Raw genomic sequence first — 20301 nt, forward strand, 5'->3', positions numbered from 1 at the left:
TTTTCTTTTTTTTTTTTTTTTGACTACAGAAAAATAATTTAGCAATTCTACAGCTGCAAAAACCTCAGAAAGCCCACAATGGGTCTGAATGCTTTTGATGCTATGGATTCCTATTTGAAATCTCTTGGTTTTTCTTGTGAATCATGTTTGCACACCTAAAGATGCTGCAAACATTGTGAGACACGCTGTGCACCCTTGAAAGAAACTCATGGTACCCTGGTTGAGAATCACTGTCCTAGTCATTATTAAGGATATGTTTGCATTGCAACAAAAAAGTAATTGCAGCACATATAGGCATATACAACCTAACTTTAATCTAAACTGGGCAAAAAACTGCAGTGACATGATCAGCCTGGCCTGATCCTGAGCAACGAGATATAGCGAATTTGTGTGGCTGCCTGTGGTTTAGCCACGTCTCCCAACTCTAGCAATGATGTACCCATATTCAACGTCTGAAATGGCTCCTGTTAAAGTTGGTGGCTAAACCCCTGGTTGTCATTGGCCTTTTGCCAACAGAGAGCTGGTAGTGAGTGAATTTTCATTCATAAGAAAATTTTGATGCTCTATCATGAAAGGATTCTCTTTTTTGCAGAACTCTTTAATTAAAAAAAGAACAAAACTGAAGGAAGCACTTAATAGGGACGTATAGCAGAAGAGAAATAATTAACTGTGAACATACAGCAAGTTATGGTAAAATGTCAAAGCAAATGCTACCGACAGCCTGTCATGCTTCCTCTTCCTCTGCTCAGTATTTACATAATCTTTTCAACGCATACACCTTAAGCACCTAAGAGTAGACTGATGTAAGATGAGAGCTTATAGTATTAGACGGCCTAGCCACTGCAGGAGACTGCTGGATTTCAATATGTTCCCCCATATGTTTTAACACTTCTGCATTTCTTCCATCTGTTTCTGGGAAATGTGAAGGAATTTAATGATCTTTTCTAGGGTTATTAAACCAACAGCTGTTGTCATTAATAGAGGACATTCTTTACGGCAGTGAGCAAACTCCAGTGATAAATCCAGGCCTGCCACACTATATTTCTTTTTAATGACTACAGCATTTGTACTGAAGCTGAGGTTATGAATACAGTGGGTTCTTAAGCTATTTTTATATGATATAGCTTCAGCATACAAATAGACTTCACTCCCCCCCCCTTTCTGATTACTTTAATACAAATGTATTTTATAGTTGGTAAAAAGATTGTTTTCAGAAGTAAATACAGGGAAATAGTTTACCTGAAAAAGTATATGAGGAGTGTATGGAGAGTTACCTTTGGTGTATTGCTGTTTTTAATGTGACGTTTATTTGCAAAATGGAACCAACTTTCTTACTTACTTTTAAGGGTTCCTCTGGCATGCAAAATTGATGGTGACTTTTATTATATTTGGAGCTTATTTTTATCTCTAGTGACTTGTTACCCTGCATTGTAATGAACACTGTAAATATATGCTTGAATACACTTTATGTCTAATTACACATTATCTGGCTTTTCAATACTTGCATTTTATACAATATCATAACTGACTTTTGTTGCTATATCATCCTGGTTTTCCTATTGTTCTTTATTTTAAAAATAATTACCCACTGTAATAATTATAATTGTGGGACCAGTGAAGTACATAATGTAAGATAATTATATTGAGTTTCTTTGCATACTGGTTATAAATCTAACCGTTGCAATCACTTTTTTAGGCTACTTACTATCTTTGCAGAGGGTAGCGAAGCTGCCTAGGAGTAAGTAGGGGAGATGCAGAAAAATTCAAGAGTGGGCACAGAGTTCTCTTGACAGCTGTTGTTCTTATCATATAGAGCTTGGAAGGGGCCATGCATCTTCAGTAACCACTGGCTGTTGAAGGCACTCTGCACCTAACGTACCATTTAAGTCAATGAGCTCAGAAGAAGAGTCAGGTGGGCTTATAGTTAATACTTCTCAATCTTTCTTCTGTCTATGGAAAAGTGAAGCAGGAAAAGTTAGCCCACTTGCACTGATGTCAGTGAAGGTTCTTGGCTGTATGATTTCATGTGTGTGCAAGTATATGAAATCATGTGTGCAGTATGCAAAAGCTGATATCCACACCAGTGAAACCCAGCTGAGATGGAAAGGAGATCCAGGAAAGGCAAATTTTAAGTGGAAAGAGATTGTTTTACAAGTTATGATCCCTGAAGTTTAACCCAATCTTTGTTCCGAAAGGCTTGAACCAAGGGGATGGAAAAATTCCTCTTGTCTTGACTGGTTTTGGACAAGGCCCAAGGCGTACCATGTCTATTCCTATAGTTAGGATTACTGATGTTTCGACTATTACTTATATTTTGCTAGCACCTAGAAGTCATTAGTCACAGACCAGGGTCACATCGTGCTGGGCAAATATAAGCAGAGACCTAAAAAATTTCACAGAGATCTTCAAGATAAACAGAATAGCTTGTTCAACCAGCAGGAACTTTATTGTTAAATACTGGTAGTGTAATGGATGTAGAATGGGTGTGGATGACTTTTTTTGAGTGTATCATCTCTCACAGGATGTTTGATTCAGCTTTTCACAATCCATCTTGGTTGGTAGTCCAGTTCTCCAAGTGAAGACCTGCAACTGAATTCACCCAGAAAGAATAAACCCAGAAATAAGTTGCGAAGAGTAAGAAGCTGGTAAACAACAATTTTCATAGAATAAATTGATCAAAGCTTGCTTGAGCCCACTAGACCTGCAATATTTGGGGGTGCATCCATTTGTATCCAGAGATGCATGTGCAAAATAGATAACAGTGTGTAATCAAGTGTAGATTTGCACATGAATATTTGCTTCTGCACCTGAAAGTGGATGTATTTGAAAATGTTGTTGACCTGGTTCAAGAGGCTATTTGAAAATGCATCCCTCTGGGTTTAAGATGCTCTTGATCACTCACCTGTTGATCTTTGGCTTTTTTTGCCGAATATGAATCAAATGTATTAACCATTCAACAATTTGTTTGACATTGCATATATCGGCCAGCATGGTTCTTACTCTTCCTAATGAATGAGACAGTAACAAAACCCCCCACTTAGTTGTTGCAGCATTTGTTTGGATTATTAGACTAATTCAGATGCACGGCACGCACTCCCACTTTTTTAACAAAGTGAAGTATATAGCAGTAGCATCGAACAATATTGATTCGATTAAACTTTGTGGCAGGCAAAGTACCCTTTGTTTTAATGCAATGCTTTGATTTTTACTTCTACTATGGAAATGCAGATTCAACTTGTTCAGGGATACTATAACTCATCAACCTGTCTTTCATTTGAAATCTTAAACCTTGCAACAGGTTGCATAGCTAACCCAAAACCCCTAGACTTGCTTTTATTGTAGAAGAATCACATTCTATTTCCCTCCCTCCCTTCTATTATAAAACATTTTTCTCTTATTTTGAATGAGAAAGCAGGGCTTGACCTTGCTCTTATTAAAGTTAATAACAAAAATCCACTGGCTCTACAATGCAGGAGCGAACCTTTAATGTTCAGAAGCACCAGTCTTTGATTAGCCAGGTGATCTCTAGCCAAGCGATTGCATTTGTAGCTATCAAACTGATGAAGATGAGTGTCGAGAAGTTGCAGAGCCATTTTACTTAAAAAACCCCACTGCTGCTGAATTGTTACAAAATGGGAACCTTTGCTGACCATTTTAGAAGAGACAGTGGACTGTGAGTGGATGTGGAGAATCAACTCTCATCCTGCCTCAAGTACTAATCTCTACTGGGCAGGACTGAAGCATGCTAGGGACAGTTTAAACAAATTTTGCAGTGCCACTGCTTGTGCTGTACCTGTGATGTGGGTAATGAGCTGGTTTCAGTCTCCAGACTTGTCTTTCCGACCCCTTGCCATGAACTTCAGAAGGAATTGGATCAAGGTCTCGCTTCTCTTTAAACAACAACAAAACAGAGAAAAATGTTCCAGTGTTTTTAATAAGCTCTGTCCCCTTTTCCTTATGGTGACAGATGGTTTTTTAGACGATGCCTCTCCTTCCCTGTATCAGAACATTTTGGATGGCTCATAGCAGCTGAACCAGAAGCCACAGCCAAATTGTAGCATCTGCCACCTCTCTCTTGGTCACTCATGACAGATGAAAAATAGAGAGCTTGCAGCATGGAGTCTGAGTAACTACTGAAAGCTAATCCCTGAAACTTCTCAGGGGGTAAACTAAAGTCTTCGGGTTTTTCTATCATGTCGTCTTCCTCTTTCGCTTAATTCAGCATTGTGGATTTGTTCTCTGTTTTATACATGACTGATGCATTATGTTCTCTTCTTGTGTGCTACTGCATCTCTCTTTGCCCTGTGTTCTGTCTTTCTTTTTGCTGAGTTTTCTTTTGTCAGCCCTTTCTTAAAAATAATATAGGGTGGTGTCCAAAGCCATAGCTGGCTGTGGAAGGATCTTGTACAGGGGTGGGCAAAATATGTCCCGTAGTCTGAATCTGGCCTGCCAGGCACTTTCATTAAGCCTGGTGTGCCCACCAATGAATTGTACCCAGCTCAGCCCTTCCTCTGGCAAGGTCAGGTATGAGGCACCCATGTATACACACACCCCACAACATACCCTATTGCACTTCATTCACACCTTTGTGAGTAGAAGGACCCAGCCCTGTCAGCACGCAGCTTCCAGGTGGGGCTGCCGTTGCCCATGCTGCAGCTGCCCCCCTGGGAGCTTGCTTGGCTTCCCCTGCATCCAGCTCACTCCTGGCAGCAGGTAGGGAAGTGGTGGGGGCCAGGGCAGAGGTGGTGAAGCTGTAGCTGCAGCTGGGCAGCAGCGCAGTACAGAGCCCACACCCAGGGGGGCACCAGGAACTCAGAACTCAGCTGGGCAGAGCGTGGGTGGGAGGGAGAGTTGGGGGGTGTGGGCATCCCTCCCCCACTCCCACACATGGCGTGCAGCCCCTGCTGCCAGTAGCAGCAGGAGCTGGCGGGGCTCAGAGTGCTTGTGCCTGGCACAGACACTGGCGCCCAGTGGGATGCGGTGCTGACCAGCGCTGCGTTGCCTTCCCCACCCCCTGCCATTCAGGCCCCCAGACTCTGTGTGGAGTGCAGGGACCCCTGCCCCCTGCTACCCCGCACACTGCAGCGAGGGGCTTCTATGGTGCAAGTGTGGGATCTGCAGGTGCGTGATGCAGAGCCTCTGCAATAGAAGTGGCTGGCCAGATTGCACTCCCTCTCCCCTCACCTCCATATGCAGCACTGGCTGGAGCCATGCCTTACTGAGTGCCAGCGCTTGCACTGGGCATGAGCACCCTGAGATCCCCACCTACTGCTACTGCTGGCAATGGGGGCCATATGCCATGTGGGGGAGTGTGTGGGGGGTCCCCGCCATATACCCACATCCCACCATATATTTGCACATAGTATACAAGAATAAGACTTTATTTTGCATTATTATGTAATCACCTGTATATACACTACACAAACACAAATCATGACAAAAATATTTTTTGTAATAAAATTAAAATGTGTTATAGTAGGTGTTTGACCTTTAGTGTATGATTTGGGTTTTTCCTGGTTCTAAGTTGGCAACCCCAGACCTCTCAAAAGGAGTATTGGGGGGGGGGGGTTTCAAGGGGAGGGACTTCCAGTGGCAAAGGTCAGGGGTTAGGGGGCAGGACTTCTTGGCCCCAACATGGCAATTGGGAGCAGGGCAACTGTCAAGGGGTGGGACTACCCATGCAGCCCTTGACAGCCCACCAGAACTCGTTAAGTGGCCCTCCAGCCAAAATAATTGCCTGCCTCTGGTCATGCAGGACTGTGAAGTCTTCATTATCAACCCTGGCTCCTGAGGCCAATGCAAGAGCATGCACAGGGCAAGGGAAATAGGGCTCCGCTTTTCTGTACACTAGTGATCGTCAGCAGTCGTAGTAGTATTTTAGAACATCTTGTGAGCAGGAGAAGTTAGAGCAACTCTCAGCCCCTGTTTAAAAGGAAAGAAGAGAGCCGAAAGGGTGACCTGCGCCCCCTACCTATCTCAGTGAAGGCAGTGCACAGGAGCAGTGAGTTGAGACTGGTGCAGCCTTTCTGTAGCACCCTTGTCCTCTGGATTGGTGGAGAGCGTGTGGACAGAGGTACTTCCAGCTCTGGTGAAGGGCCTTGTGTGGACGCCAGTGGCATGCCCGAGTGGCAGATGCTGGAGCAACCCCTTGACAGGGAGCAGAAGGTGGGTAGAATGGAGCCAGTGAGTCTGTCTGTTCTGCATGGCGTTCAGAGGAGCGCCAGTTCCCCACAGCAGCCTGCAAGGGACATCAGAGTGGACGTTGGGGATGCCGGCAAGGAAGGTGGCAGAGAGAAAAGAGTCAGGTCAGAGGCCAAGGAGGCTGCGGAGAAGGTGAGTGGCCTGGGTTTTGGAGCATCTCCCACCCTTCAGCAGAAGTGAAGGACTGGCACGGGGATTATACCCCAGGACTTTAATCCCTTAGAGAGAAGGGCTGGGACTGGGAAGGGGCAGTGGCCAGCCTGTAAAGGTCCATAATAATGGGACGGGGAGCAATGAAGAGCCAGCAAGCTGACTGGCTGTCTCCAGGTGGCAAGGACCAGTACAGTAAATTGGATTTATGATAAATGGACTCTATTAGGGAGTTATCACCTTGAAAGAGGATTTAAGGAATATAGCAGCAGCTGATGCCATTCTTTGTTACAGATTTTGGGGTTGAGTTATGTATTTTTCTAGAGTTAAAGGAGTTACCCGTTTGAAGACTCTTGGGGGGCTGAGCATCTATGCACCCTGTGGGACTGCAGAGGGAGAAGGGCAGGATCAGGAATTGTCCTTATTACAGGTTACCGCCAAGGACTGCTATTGTGACCCATACCAGCAGGGCAACACCAGTAGGCCCTGGCACTGATTATCTTTTCCAGAGGCTGGAAGTGGTTAGAGTGGGGTAAAGGGGAAGTCTGGAGCCTCATGAAGAAGCCAGAGTGTTTGGCCAGGAAGGTCACCTGCAGGGGAAGTGACTTCCTGTACTATAACATCAAAGTTAGGGCAAGTGAGAAGAAACAGTGATCAGGAGACCTGGGTGACATACTCTAGGTCCCACCCTGATGCTGTCAATAGGTCAATGGTCAGTTAGGAAGGGCCTGAAGCTTTATAACACCTACAAGTGGCACATCCCACAAGCTCATGAAAGCACCAAGCCACCACTCTTGAGTATTCGGTTCACTTCTCACACGTAGCTGAGTACTAATATTCACACCATATCTTGTTTGAGGTTTACCCAGCTGAAGCTCAAATGTAAATATAATCATCAAACCAGCCCCCTTAATGGCCTTGGTATTCTTGGGATACCAAAACCTCACATGCCTCTAATACCACTGATACAAAATTACCAATAGTTTTGCATTAAAGGTAAGCCCTTGGAATTTGAAAGGTGAGCTCTTTTTCCTGAGAAGTTTACACACAGATCACCCATTTCCAACCTACTTTATTTTCCTGCAAAATTCAAAAGCTAATTTGAGACAGCTGGTGGAGTTAAACAGCCTTGGCATTTTCCTTCCCACAGTGGATTGACCTATTCTGAAAACCAATCCATTATGCAATTTACTTGTAATTAAATGAAAATGTAGGTGGAGAAGAACGTGAGTAAAAAAACCCCCTCTGTGTTCTACCTTAGATCAGGTATCAACAACTCGCAGAAAGTTTCCTCCTTTGAACTAATGGAGAGTATTTTATGAGTGTGACTTTATGGTATTTTGCAGAAAAATTTTCTTTCCTTAAAGCTGCTCTACTGCTGAACTAGGTGATAAGACAGCTTAACAATGGCTCTTATCAGAAGCAATGGACACAGAAAGGTTAGTTGGCTCCCAATGATTGATGTCTTTACTTAGTTTGCACCAGAAGGTAGCTTCATTACAATCCTAGAATGAATTGGTTTCTGATGCTTTTTGTTCCAACAGCTGTTCAAACGTACTTGGTAGAGGAACGCTTGGTATTAAATCACAAATTGTGTGTTACATGCATGGAGTAACTAGTAAGAAACTCCAGTGGAGTTAAAAGAAATAGGCTGCTCTAATAGGGCACCTATACATGTGCCAGAAGTCTGTTCTAACATGTGCTAAATTGCATGTTAATTAAGGCATTCCAGCAGCCTCCGCATCATGTGTATTCAGCATCCCCACACTTCAAAATAGTGGTGGGGGTACTTGAACTAAAGCTTGTGGAATGAGCTTTAGTTGAACCACCCCCACCACCATTGTGAAACACTGGATGCTGAATACGCATGATGCTTCAGGCTCTTTAATTAGAGTGGAGCTGCCCCTCCCACCCAGGAGCACATGTATAGATGCCCGTAGAGACAAAATTAGTTTTGCATCACTCATTTGAGTTTGATTTTGCAAACTCAAAGTTACAGATGGGTTGGAGTTTGTTTAATTAATTCAGTTCAGTAGGATTTGGATAGTAATATGACTTGGGGGATATTTGTAGAGAGTGAATGAGTTTAGTTTTTGCAAATTTTCCTTAGTTAAATCTAAAACTTGGAATTCTTTGGATACCATCTTGATTTTTACCCAGTTCCCCAAAACTCAGGTTTAGGGCTGTGGAAAGGAGTCAGAAAAAATTATTTCTGATACATATGGCTCTGATATAGTGGGATTGTTAGACGTAAGCTAAGATAGGTATATTTTATATTTCTATCTGCTATCAGCCAGAGCAGGTAACCAACTTCTGTGTAGTGCCAGAGAATTGTAACTGGGGAGCATGGTTCTGATTTACAAGCATTTAAGATGAGAAAAATGCATCATGTTTGAGCATGATGAAATGTGACAGCCAAGTTTCCAAGACAATGCAACTGCACATTTAAATGGGAGACCTTGTGCACAGGTTAGGCCCTAATTGCAATGTAAATGAATGTTGTGCTACTCTGGGGGCTCTTCTTTTTGTAGGATGCAGCATTCTGGATAGGGGTAGGTCATCCCCAAACAGCAAGGGTCTGATTCTGCTACCAATGAAGTCAGTTGCAAAGCTCCTCTTGATTTCTTCTCGTTTATAGCAATGTTTTACTGACGGGGTGTTTTCTAACCTATAGAGCTCCTTAGAGGGGACATGGAGAATTGGGGTAGGTACCCACTGCCAAACTCTGGGGTATGGAGCCCCGCTGGGATGTGTCAGTAGCAGAGGGCTAGCAATTGCTGCATTAACCCCACAGCTCCCTGATGTCGCTCATCTTACCTCCAAAACTGGATCTGTCCTGCAAAGAAACCCACATTCTGTATCTGGCTGTTGGGGCTATGTGCTTTCGACATTTCCACCCTACTGCTATGATACATTCTTCTGTGGCTGACTTTGTTATATAGGAAGGCTTGGAATAAAAATTAACAGCAAGAAACTCTTTTGCCCTCCTCCTAGCACAAGTTATAAAGTATTACACAGATATATTCAAGAAACTAATGCCAGGCCTGTACGTACACAGCCGGCAAGGCTCTGATTAATCTCTGTTAAGAAGTAATCGCTCTAGTCGGATGATTAATAAACGAAAAGAATGAAAAGAAAATGCATTTGATTGTCTTCTGTGGCTTACTCAACCTGGAGATGTAGAGACCTTAAGTAGCTTTTCTTCTCAACTGAAATTCATTTTTAAATTAATTGTTCTATCGGCTTGCAAGCTGCATAAATTGGATTAGACTTCTATCTATACACCAGCGATGGGCTATGGGCGATCTTGATTGTTTATCATCTTTCAAATGAATTTCTTACCTGGCATTTTAATTAAAATGCATTAAAATCCCTGACATTTTAGCTACCCAGCCCTGCTTGAAATATTCTCTGTGCAACAGGGAAGGGTCTGGGCTAATATTATCCACTTTTGGAGAATTTACCTAACCTGCACAAAATGTGGATGTTGGAACCTGATTAATTAGCATGGAAATGACTGAGGACAGTTAAACAAATACCTCTCATCAGTATTCACCATTGCTACCATAGGAAGAAAGAAAAAAAAACAGGAGAGAGAATAAAGTGATAACAGGAAGAAGAAATATTTCTTGATCTTTGCTGATTTTTCTCAATAAAATATGAGATCTATGCAATTAAATAATACTAAAATTTATAATAATTTCATTATAGGATATCCATTTCCTATAGGCCACATATAATAATATAATAATAATATATGAGTATGTATCTACCTTAGGGTTTTGTACTTCTAGCCGTAACTGTAGAGTACCTTCCATATAAAAACGAAGTATCTTCCATATGAAAAGAATAGCAATAGCAACAGCTGGGGCTTTATGGGGCTTCATGGAGTGTCTGGCACATCTCTCTTTCTGGAGTCCAAACTCATTAGCAAAAACTAGTGTAACCCGGGTGTACCTGGTTGTGTACTCCCTTCTCACATTGAAGAGAAATGTTAGCAGGACAGGTGTGCTGTGGGTGGAAAGCTGCTGGCTGTACACAGCTTCCCTCCTTCCCCTATTGAGCCCAACTGGGGCACTTTATAACTTAACTATATACACATTTATTAGTATATACAAGATCTGAAGAAATTGATATTGATAAATACATACACATAAATATACAATTGTCACATAACACTATAGCCTACTAATAGAGGTTAAAAGATTACACCGCCTTAAATGACATTAAACAATACACAGATAAACAATTTGATCTCAAACAGATAAACAACAGGTAAGTCCTGACAAACATGGGTAAATGGCAGGGAAGGGCCCCAGCAGGACCCCAACAAAGATTATATGCTCAAAACTCTACTACACTACAAATTTACACATATAAAGGTACGGAATATATATGTACATAATAACATAAATGATGGGTTATATCCATCCAATCTTATACCACCCTTCAAGATATAATCCCAACCTGGGTTTCAGCAGATATTATTTAACTTTAACTCTGCTAAGATCCAAATTTACTTAAACATCAAATATAAATATATACAGTCTAACAACTACTTAGCCCAGCAGAATGAGATTAAAGGTTTCAATATATTTCTAACACTTTTGAGCTTTATCGACTTATAAGATATAAATATCTAAAATAGAAGGTGCAAACACTTAAAATATAACTTAAATCTTCAAGGATCCCCAAGGCCCAGGGGTTAAGATCCTGAACTCTTAGATTATCTTGCAAAGTTGACTCCCTTGCAGAAGGTCCTGTGTTGGTGCCCAAGTGGAAGTTAAGCCTGTGATGAAGACCCCAGGTTTTGTGTTAGACCTCTGCAAATGGTGGGATTTCAACCAGGGTGTGCCTGAGGGCAAAGGTATGGGTGAAGAGTAGTCATGGTGGCATTTCTTGCTTCCCAAGACGAGGCAAAACACTGGGTGCAGCAGCCCTTTTATCTAAGGTAAAATGTTTCGTCTACAAAGCAGCCAATACCAAGCTACTTCTGTCTAGGATGGGGATCAGACCTCTTCCTTTTGCTCTTATCCTTTAGGGTATTATTGCTTTGATTTTTTTTCCTTTTTCCTTCAGCCTTAAGGAGTACTGTCAACTATGGGTGGTGCTCTCAGTCTATCAGTCTCCAAAGAAAATTAAAATTTAAAGAAAAACCTGGTTCCCAATCTAACATGTTAGAATGGCAAATTGGACCCAAGAAACTGCTTCATAATGTAGCGTTGTACTTCAGTACAAATTGCACTTTCATCATACCTTTTAGATTGTGGAACTTCAGAACAAAAAGGAGTTATTTTTAACAGAAATGTTTGCTTTGGTATTTCATCTTGTTCTTGGCAAGTTAGGCTTTCAGTTTGCCATTTTTAAAGTTGTTTTTCTGGAGGGGGAAAACACAAGATAAATGGGCTATATTTAAAGAAGAGAGAAGCCAGGAAGAAATTGCAGATGGAAAGTTTATTTCTGTGGCTCTTTTCCTTGCCTAGAAGCTTTCTGTGGTTGCTTAAAGCCAGCTTTTCAGAAGAGGTCAGGGCTGCACTTTTAGTTGTTAAGCACTCATAATTTTGACCAACTTTTCAGCTGCTTAGAACAAGGATTAGATTTTCAAAAGTGCACACATGCTATTGGCCAGATTTCCACCAAAACTTAATCAGCTGGCATCCACTGATAGTGTTGAGCTTTCTTAGGGACTATATAAGAACTGCGCATTCTTGTAAGTTTATTGAGGTTAGATAAAAGGTAACTCATCATATCAAATCCTGCTTGTCTCAGGCCTGTAAAGTTGCACTAGCAATCAATAAAATCATTCATTTGAATAAGGCAAGCAGGATGTGAACCTAGTGAAAAAGGACAATCTGAGGTCTCCTTGTGACCTCTGTGGCACTTAGCAAGGGCATGGGAAGTGGGTGGATTCTCTTTTTGGAAGTGCTAGATACCCTCCTTACAGTCATCTTCATCCCTTCTGATGACATCATGAGAGTATAGGGGACATTGTACAGTAAGTCAACAGCCCAGATGCTGATGCATCAGTACAGGAAATTATTTACCCAGCCCCTGAGGCTGGCATCTCTGGCGTCTAACTTTGGGAACTAATTGCAAAAAAACATAGCACCAATTAGGAACAACTGTTGAAATGCCAAGAGAGCTAGGTAGCCTCTGTGACTGACCAACTTTCACTGTCATGTGGATTTCCATTTGGAAATCTGGCTCCACAAAGAGAGGGCGTATTTCTGGACACTTCTTTCTTCCTTCCCAGTGCAAGTACCCAACTACATGTGCTGGTTATTGGGGGGGTGGGGGGGTTGTCCTCCAAAGAGCCAGTGGGGAGAGGACTGGAATTCTGTTGCTTCCAGCACTTTTGAGGGAGTTCAGGTGGGTTTGTTGCCCCTTTTATTAGATCAGAGATGGGCAGAAGAGGAAATTATGCAGGCATTGCTTATGATTTTAACTTAGGACAACATCATTTTTTATTTACTGCTACATGGTTAATTGAGTGACCCCTGATTGTGTACAGAAGATCTTAAGATTGATGGTTAAGATTGGGCTGGAACTTGTCTAAATGTCAGTTTCCACCCCTGCCGCAGACTTCAGGCATATCCATGGAAAAGTTGTTCTGTGCCCATCTGTCCAAGTGGTGATAATTATAAGTGCTGACTTTTTTGCTTTTTGGCAGTGGGTACTTGAAGACCTTAAAACAAAAAAAAACAACACGAATTTGGCATAAAGTGGTGTCAAGCCCCCGTGCACGCCCAGGAGAGGCAGCACATTACTTCAGCCTGGCTCTGTAATGTCTGTAAAGATCAGGTGGTTTAATGGGGCTTTTTTGGGCACTTTTATGTAATAGCTGATTGAATCAGTTTGACTTAAAAGTGCCAAACAGTCCTGCTGACGCTCCCAATCTTTACAGATGCTGCAGAGCTGGGTTGAAGTAACGCACTGCATTTTCCTGTAAAGAGCGTTTTTTGGGGTTTTTTTAACATCTGCAAACATGGCTCCATGGGTGCTGAGCTCCTACTAATTTTTTCTGGTGGCTCAGAGCACCCACAGAGTTGGCACCTACAGAGATAATCATGCTTCCTTTCTCTTTTTCTTGTTTGACTGAAAGCTCTTTAAAATAAGATGTGTATGTACTGTAAGTAGCACAATGAGGCCCTGTTCTTTGTTGGTCCTTGAGGTGATCCTGTAATATAAATAATAGCAATAGTGCTGATGTTTGAGAAGCTACAGACCATTTATTTTTAGCTGAGAAACAGAAAATAAGTATCTTTCATTTTATGGGATAGGAAAAAACCCATCTTTGTTCAGGGGAAAGTATGAGACAGATTAAAGCTGTCAGCCCCAATGTGGCAGGCAAAAAAAGAACTTGTCCACTGGGCGATTTGATTAGAGAGAGGAGATCAATGAAATGTCAGACTAATTTTGCTCTCTGATTAAAATCGTGAAGTGTAGAATATTCTTGAGAAGTACATTTAGAATCTCATCACTTTAAGTCGAACTCTTTTACCCCTTTTATATTTCCTGATGTTAGTGTGCTACTCGCAGAGACAATGAAAATGAATGATAATCCAAAGGGGGATGTTTAGAATAGGAAGATTAATCAATGCCATCTTTTATCCCTTCTGACATCTTGGTATTTGTTGGAGTGGAGGATGCCAATTTGCATGGCATTTGAGAATGTGTGTGCAGAGGGATGTGCCCGAAGAACCTGGACCCAATCCAAAGCCTTTTGAAGCCAATAGAAAGATTCCTGTTGACTTAATTGTCTTTTTGGATCAACACCTTAGTCTCTTGTGGGCTAAGATCAAGTTCAGCAGTATTAAAGTCCTTTATGTAGCCTGCAGTTAGAAAACAATGAGCATGTATTCAGAATTAGCCTCCATTGCATAATGATAATTAAAAAGCTCTCTCCTGTGGTGTTTGGTCTGTCTAGTGTAGGAGAGCTTTGAAGGAAACCATAATCCGATAACATTTCATTAAGGCAAAGCCAATACCATCAGATTCTATGTAAACTGTTACTATGACTGTCTAATAGTGCCTCCCTTTCTCTTGTCATTTATCTTCTCCTGTTTCTGGGATACTAAGAGATGATATTAGACAGTTCTTATATAGACATTAATAGTTATTTTATAATGTTAAAAAAAAGATTTAAATGAAGCTCACTTACTTTTGCACAGAACTAGAACTGTCATTTTGACACCTAAGCGACCGCTTTGTTTTTGTTTTTTGCATGCACATTTTGTGGGTGGTAAGCATCGTAGCTTCAGGCTTTGCTCCTCATTTAAGTCAGATGCTCCATTTTCACATTTAATCAGGCATCAGTGCCTCTACCCAGTGTCTCAGCCTGGCGTCATACGATTTTAGCTGCCATACAAGGGGATGTTCCATCCATCCTGCAAGGAGCTTTGCTGAATGACACTGGGTCCCAGTCAGAAAGATACTTCTTTCAGGTCAGCAGGAAGCTTTAAGTTTTCAAGGTTGCTTGCATCTGATCCAAAACACAGCAAAGTCAAGTAGGTATTTTTTCAATTGACCTCAGTGGTCTCTGGACTGGGACACACATCTAGTACATGAGCTAGTATCAATAGGGTTAAATTAATCTGTTCTCCATGGAATAAACATGTTACCTGGTATCCCTGTGACAATAATGCAACAGGGATTGGTCTTCCAGAAGTTATCTAGGATATGGATATAATGGAGGATCCCTTCGGAGCTCAGAGGAACGCCTTGTTAAGATTCTTCCAGCAACAGAAGGAAGAGGTGGGATGATTCTGCCATTTCTGCTGCAGGTCTTCCTCCTCCTTGGGTAAGGTTAAATAAACCCTGACAGTTCTGACTGTTCCTGGGGAGCATTTAAAAGGGCTCTGAAGAGGTAATACTTTGCCTTTGGAATGTATCAGATTGTCTCAAGTATCAGATGTTTGCCAAAAAAAAATTGGGGGGGGGGAGGGGGCAGAATGGTTTTAGACTCCATACCACAGCCTTCTCTTGCACAACTTAGCACTCATTTCAAATTACATCAGGCAAACACAGTGCCAAACCATCAGGATACTCCGTATGTTTTTCAGGAACAAAAAACACACGTCCTTCTCAGCTGGTGGACATTGGCTTAGGTTTGCTGAAATGAATGGAGTTGCGTTGCTTTCTACCAGCTGAGGCTCTGGCCTGTAAGCATACTTTAGTGAGAGACTGCAAGTCAAATTCCCTTGCCAGGAGGTGCCAAGTGAGTTTGTGGTGACATTTGTAAGAAAGTTGGTGTGGTTTTTTTTTTTAATTTTTCCTGTTATTGTTTTTTAAATGGGAATTTTGGGTTTTCCTTTTCTCTTCCTCTTGTTTAATAATGGGACTGAGCATAGACACAAAGCAGATATTTTCCAGAAGACCTTCTGATGGGGAGAAGGATGGTCTAGCAGATAAAGCATGGGGCAGAGACTTGAGAGACCATAGGCAGTTCCCAAGTCAGCTGGAGATTTTCTCTAACACCATAGCCAAATAGCTTTTTCCACCTCAGTTCTCCCTCTCTAATGACAATGAGCTGTAGAATGAGAATACATCCACACTGTATTATACAGTGATGCTGCGAGGATAACGTTTGCTGATGAGATACTCAGGCTGCTACAGCAATGGGGCTGTCACTGAAGAACAACTGGCAGCATGTTGCTCCTCAGACAAACCTCCCCTTAATGGAAAACTGGCTTGTTTGGATCCTATGATAGCAAAGGCTCATGACTGATATCCATGGTGCCCTGTTCAGATGTGTAAAACTGACCACTTGCTTGTATTCTTGCACAGCCTTGAAATAACGGAGGGGATCCAATAAAACCCTTTTAATTATGTACAACATTAAGAAACAACATTATAAATATTTGTTATCAGGAGAGGGACTTTGAAAAAAATTATCTTATGTTTATATGTCATTGCTAATTCAATATATCTCAGAGATAAATAATGCATCATTACCTTAGCAGTCAGATTTCTAATTGCTTTTTTCCTCTTATTGGCCCCAAGTCATGCATCTTTCATCTCTGAAATAGTATGATTGGCTTCATTAGAGAAGGAAAAAAATGCAAAGAATGGTGGCACACCTTACTGGAAGGGGATTTTTCCAGCTAAAAAGCTGCATACGATTTCTTAAAAGCTTATGGGTATGGGGGAGAAATCAAAGCTATGTTAGTAATTACTCATATTTAGAATAAATAAAACTAATGAGCTACATACATCATTAGATCTCCAAAATTTACAGTGGGTCCAATTCTGCAATCAGTTTCACCAGCTCATACACTCCCACTGAATTCATTTAGTTCTGTGTTTTGCTGAACATGTCCACTGGACTGACTCTAGGCTTTGCCTTTAAGTCATCTGTGTGGACTACTTAGACCCTGGATGCTTGCAGTTTCCATCAAGAGCTGGTGTGGGGAAACAGGAAGGTGTGGGTAAAACCTTGGCTGTGGATCTCCATGTGCTAGCTGAACTGGTGTGAACTGGTTTGCCACGGGTAAAGGTCAAAAGCAAATTACTGCCCCCAGAACTAGAGGGGCAAACGTATTTGGAACGTTGCTTTCCTTCCCAGCACCACTTTTGGGCACTGCACTTACTTGCACTTACCTGCCTTTCTAATAGGCAAGATTTGTGGCAACATTTCCAAATTGCCCCAGGTTAGAGGGTTTAAAATGACATATTGCCTTACAGACAATAGTATTCCATGTGGATTGGCATGGGAGCAGAGGGTATCAACATATGGTTCACGGGTCAGATCTGGCTTCTGGAGCCAATGGATCCAGTCCATGTAGGTGGAGAACTTTGCCTGTAGACAAGGCAGCAAGGACCTGGGCCAGGCGTGAGCAGCTGGGCATTGGGCATAGCTTCCAGCTTGCTGGCCCCAATGTGGGTGCAAGGAAAACACTTCTTACCCCTTGCTGATGAATATCCAAAGCCACCCAGACTGTGTTAGACCAGAGCTGGGTTGTTTCAGCCCACAGCTTGTAAAACGTTGCTGGCACTACACTAGAGGGTTTAATTCCTGGATCAGGGTAAAAGCAAAGCAGCTTCTTTTTTATTTATTTGACTAGGAAAGCTGTGCCAGTTGGCTGTAATGCTCCCAATAGATCTTCAGCTCCATAGAGGATGCATAATTTTTGACAGTGGACACAACTCTGCGCTGCCCATGCTGCTGCCCCCGTTGGGCTGCAGTCCTGTGCCCCACCATCAGCATAGAAATCTGGGGAGGGGAAGGGAGACAGGACATGTGCCCCCTGTGCCCTGCCCCCGCCCCATGCATCACCTGTGTTCAGCTCCAGCTGAAGCATTATGATAGTTTTGAGAAAATTTACCACAGTATTCATTGCATTTGAAAACGAAGAATCCATCTTGCAAGTAGAGATTGCATTTGAAATGTATCTGGGGTTGGTAATATTTAAGTGTGGTGCCTCCAGCATTTTTCACTTTCAAGGTGACAGTAATTGAAAGATGGATTACTGCAATTTTGACATTTATAATTCATCTGCAGAAAGGTCAGCTTCCTTTTGGAATCCTATTTAAATGGATAGAAGAATGGCATAGAAATGTCACATCATCTTTCTGATATTGTCACCAAAGCTTTGATTAAGAGTAGTTTCAATTTGTAATGCAGAATTATAGACATGAAAACACAAATGGAGTCAAAACTTCATTTAGTGGCCTGATCCAGGGTATGGTGAAATCCATGAGAAGTCAGCCATTGACTCTAATGGACTTTGGATTGGGCCCATGCTAACCTGTCTAGAAAAGGTAAATGTGTACCCTTATTTTGAAATATTCTAGTCACAAAAGCTTTGAAAGCCTCTGCCCTAATATCAAACTATAGCCTAGGTAAAAAGGAAACCTGCAGGATGCTGCTAAATGACTAGACACTGAGTAGAGATCCTTGGTCTCTGGGTTTGGTTCTTAGCTCAGTCTTAGATTTTCTCTGTGACTTAGGACAAGTTACTTATTCTAGCCTGTACTTCAGTTCCATATTGGTATAAAGGAGTCCAACATTGCCCGCCCTTATAAAGGAGCTGTGAGGCTAGGAGAAACACAAGGGTGATACAACACCAGAAGCTATAAGTGCATGTCCTGGAAAGACAGAACTGTTGGCAGTAAGTTGCTGCCCAAGTGGATCTCCCACTGATGTTCAGTTGGCTGGTTTGGATCCTATGAAAATGCAGGTTTTAAATGAGGTCTGTGCTGTCCTGTTTAGATATGTAAAACTGACCATATGCTTCGATTGATTGCAGAGGCGCTGGGCATCTAGTAAAACTCTTTCTTAATTACGTTCAAAGGCAGGAACAACACTATAAACATGCCTGTAATTTTACTCTGAACTACTTTAGTCTAGTCATGATTGCTTTGACAACACCAGTTGGAAAACAACCTTTCCCACACCCCCACACCCCCTTAAGCTTTCCACTTAAGAATGTATTGAGAATTTAATTTAAAGTCAACATCAAAATCTCCCAGAAAATTAAACGCTTTAAACTTAAAATTAAACACAAGAAAGAGTGCTATATATATATTTTTGGGGGAGGGGGGGGAGGGGAGAGATATGGAGATTAGTTATGATTTTCTCCTACCCTGGCTGCTCTCAAGCTCAGATACTGAAACAGAATCTGCATACATTAAATGTAAAAAAACCCCACTGCTTTGAAATAATGCGAAGTAGCTGACTTAAATTCACTGGACAAACTAGAAAGCACCTCAAGATAGCAGAGATAATGGCTGAATAACAATGATTCAAGCACTTACATCCTTTTCTTGTCAGATCTATATTTCTCTGGCATTAATAAAAGAGAGTGATATATGCGAAGGCATGAATTCAATTTTATTCAGCCATTATAAGGCTTGATTTGGAGTCCTCTGGAGTTTACTCAGTGGATTCCTGTTTAAGGTAGGTAAAGCTGTGTTGCCTGGAGGGGGAACAAGTGGCTGTAAAAGGACAGCAACAGGCAGGTGGAATTGTTTCTTTAAGACAGACACAGCATGTCTTCTCTTAGGCTAGGGATGCTCAGTTTCTGACTTGTGAGCCAAATGTGGCCCATGGACTATCCAGCCTGCAGGACTTCCTGTGGATTGGGAAATTTGGCAGTAGGGGACAGATGGCAGTATATATGGGCATTCTCCTCCACTGCCAAATTCCCAAGCCCCATGCAGCAGGTCGGGGCCAGGTCACACCTGCTTCTCCTACCTCCATGGCAGGATGGGGTTGGGCCATGTCCCCTTTCCTTGTTGGGGCTGGGTTGGGGCTGGCTCAAGGAGGGAGGCCCTTCCTTCTCATGGGGCCAGGTCAAGCCCCTTCTCCCTGTGGGGCTGGGGCACATCCCATTTCCCCCATGGGGCTGGGCCTGTCCCACTCCACAGGAGTAGGTTGGAGCTAGGTCACAGTCCTTTCCCTTGTAGGGCTGGACCATACCCCCTCCATCCCCTCACTGTGGCCAGGTTGGAACCAGGAAGCCCCTTTGCCCCCTCCGCCATGACCGCCCTATGCCAGACTGTGACCAGCAGCTGGATCTGGCATGCAGATGGCCTGGGTACTGCCCCTTCAGCCTGCCAAGAAAAACGGTTGAACTCCACTGTCCTAGGCAGGTATTAAAGTCTGTTCCCACCTCTGTGTAATTGGCTATCATTGGGACAGCAATTTAGGACCAGATCTTTAGCTGTAATTTTGCAAGCCCAAAGGAAGGTAATCCCAACGAGGATCAAAGGGAGCAGGAGAGCACAAAAGCCTCCGTGGCTCACCAAAAGCATCAGGGAATGTCTCCTTGCTAAAAAGGAGGCTTACACCCAATGGAAAGAAGGGGTCATCACCAGGGAGGACTATTCTGTAGTTGCTCGGGGATGTAGGGGGGTAGTTAGGAAGGCCAAGGCGGAGATGGAACTGGGGCTAGCTTCCCAGATTAAGGACAATAAGAAGTCCTTTTTTAAATACATAGGGGGTAAAAA

The sequence above is a fragment of the Crocodylus porosus genome, unplaced genomic scaffold (genome assembly GCF_001723895.1).
Source record: "Crocodylus porosus isolate Cpor-Errol unplaced genomic scaffold, CroPor_comp1, whole genome shotgun sequence".
NCBI classification, from domain to species: domain Eukaryota; kingdom Metazoa; phylum Chordata; order Crocodylia; family Crocodylidae; genus Crocodylus; species Crocodylus porosus.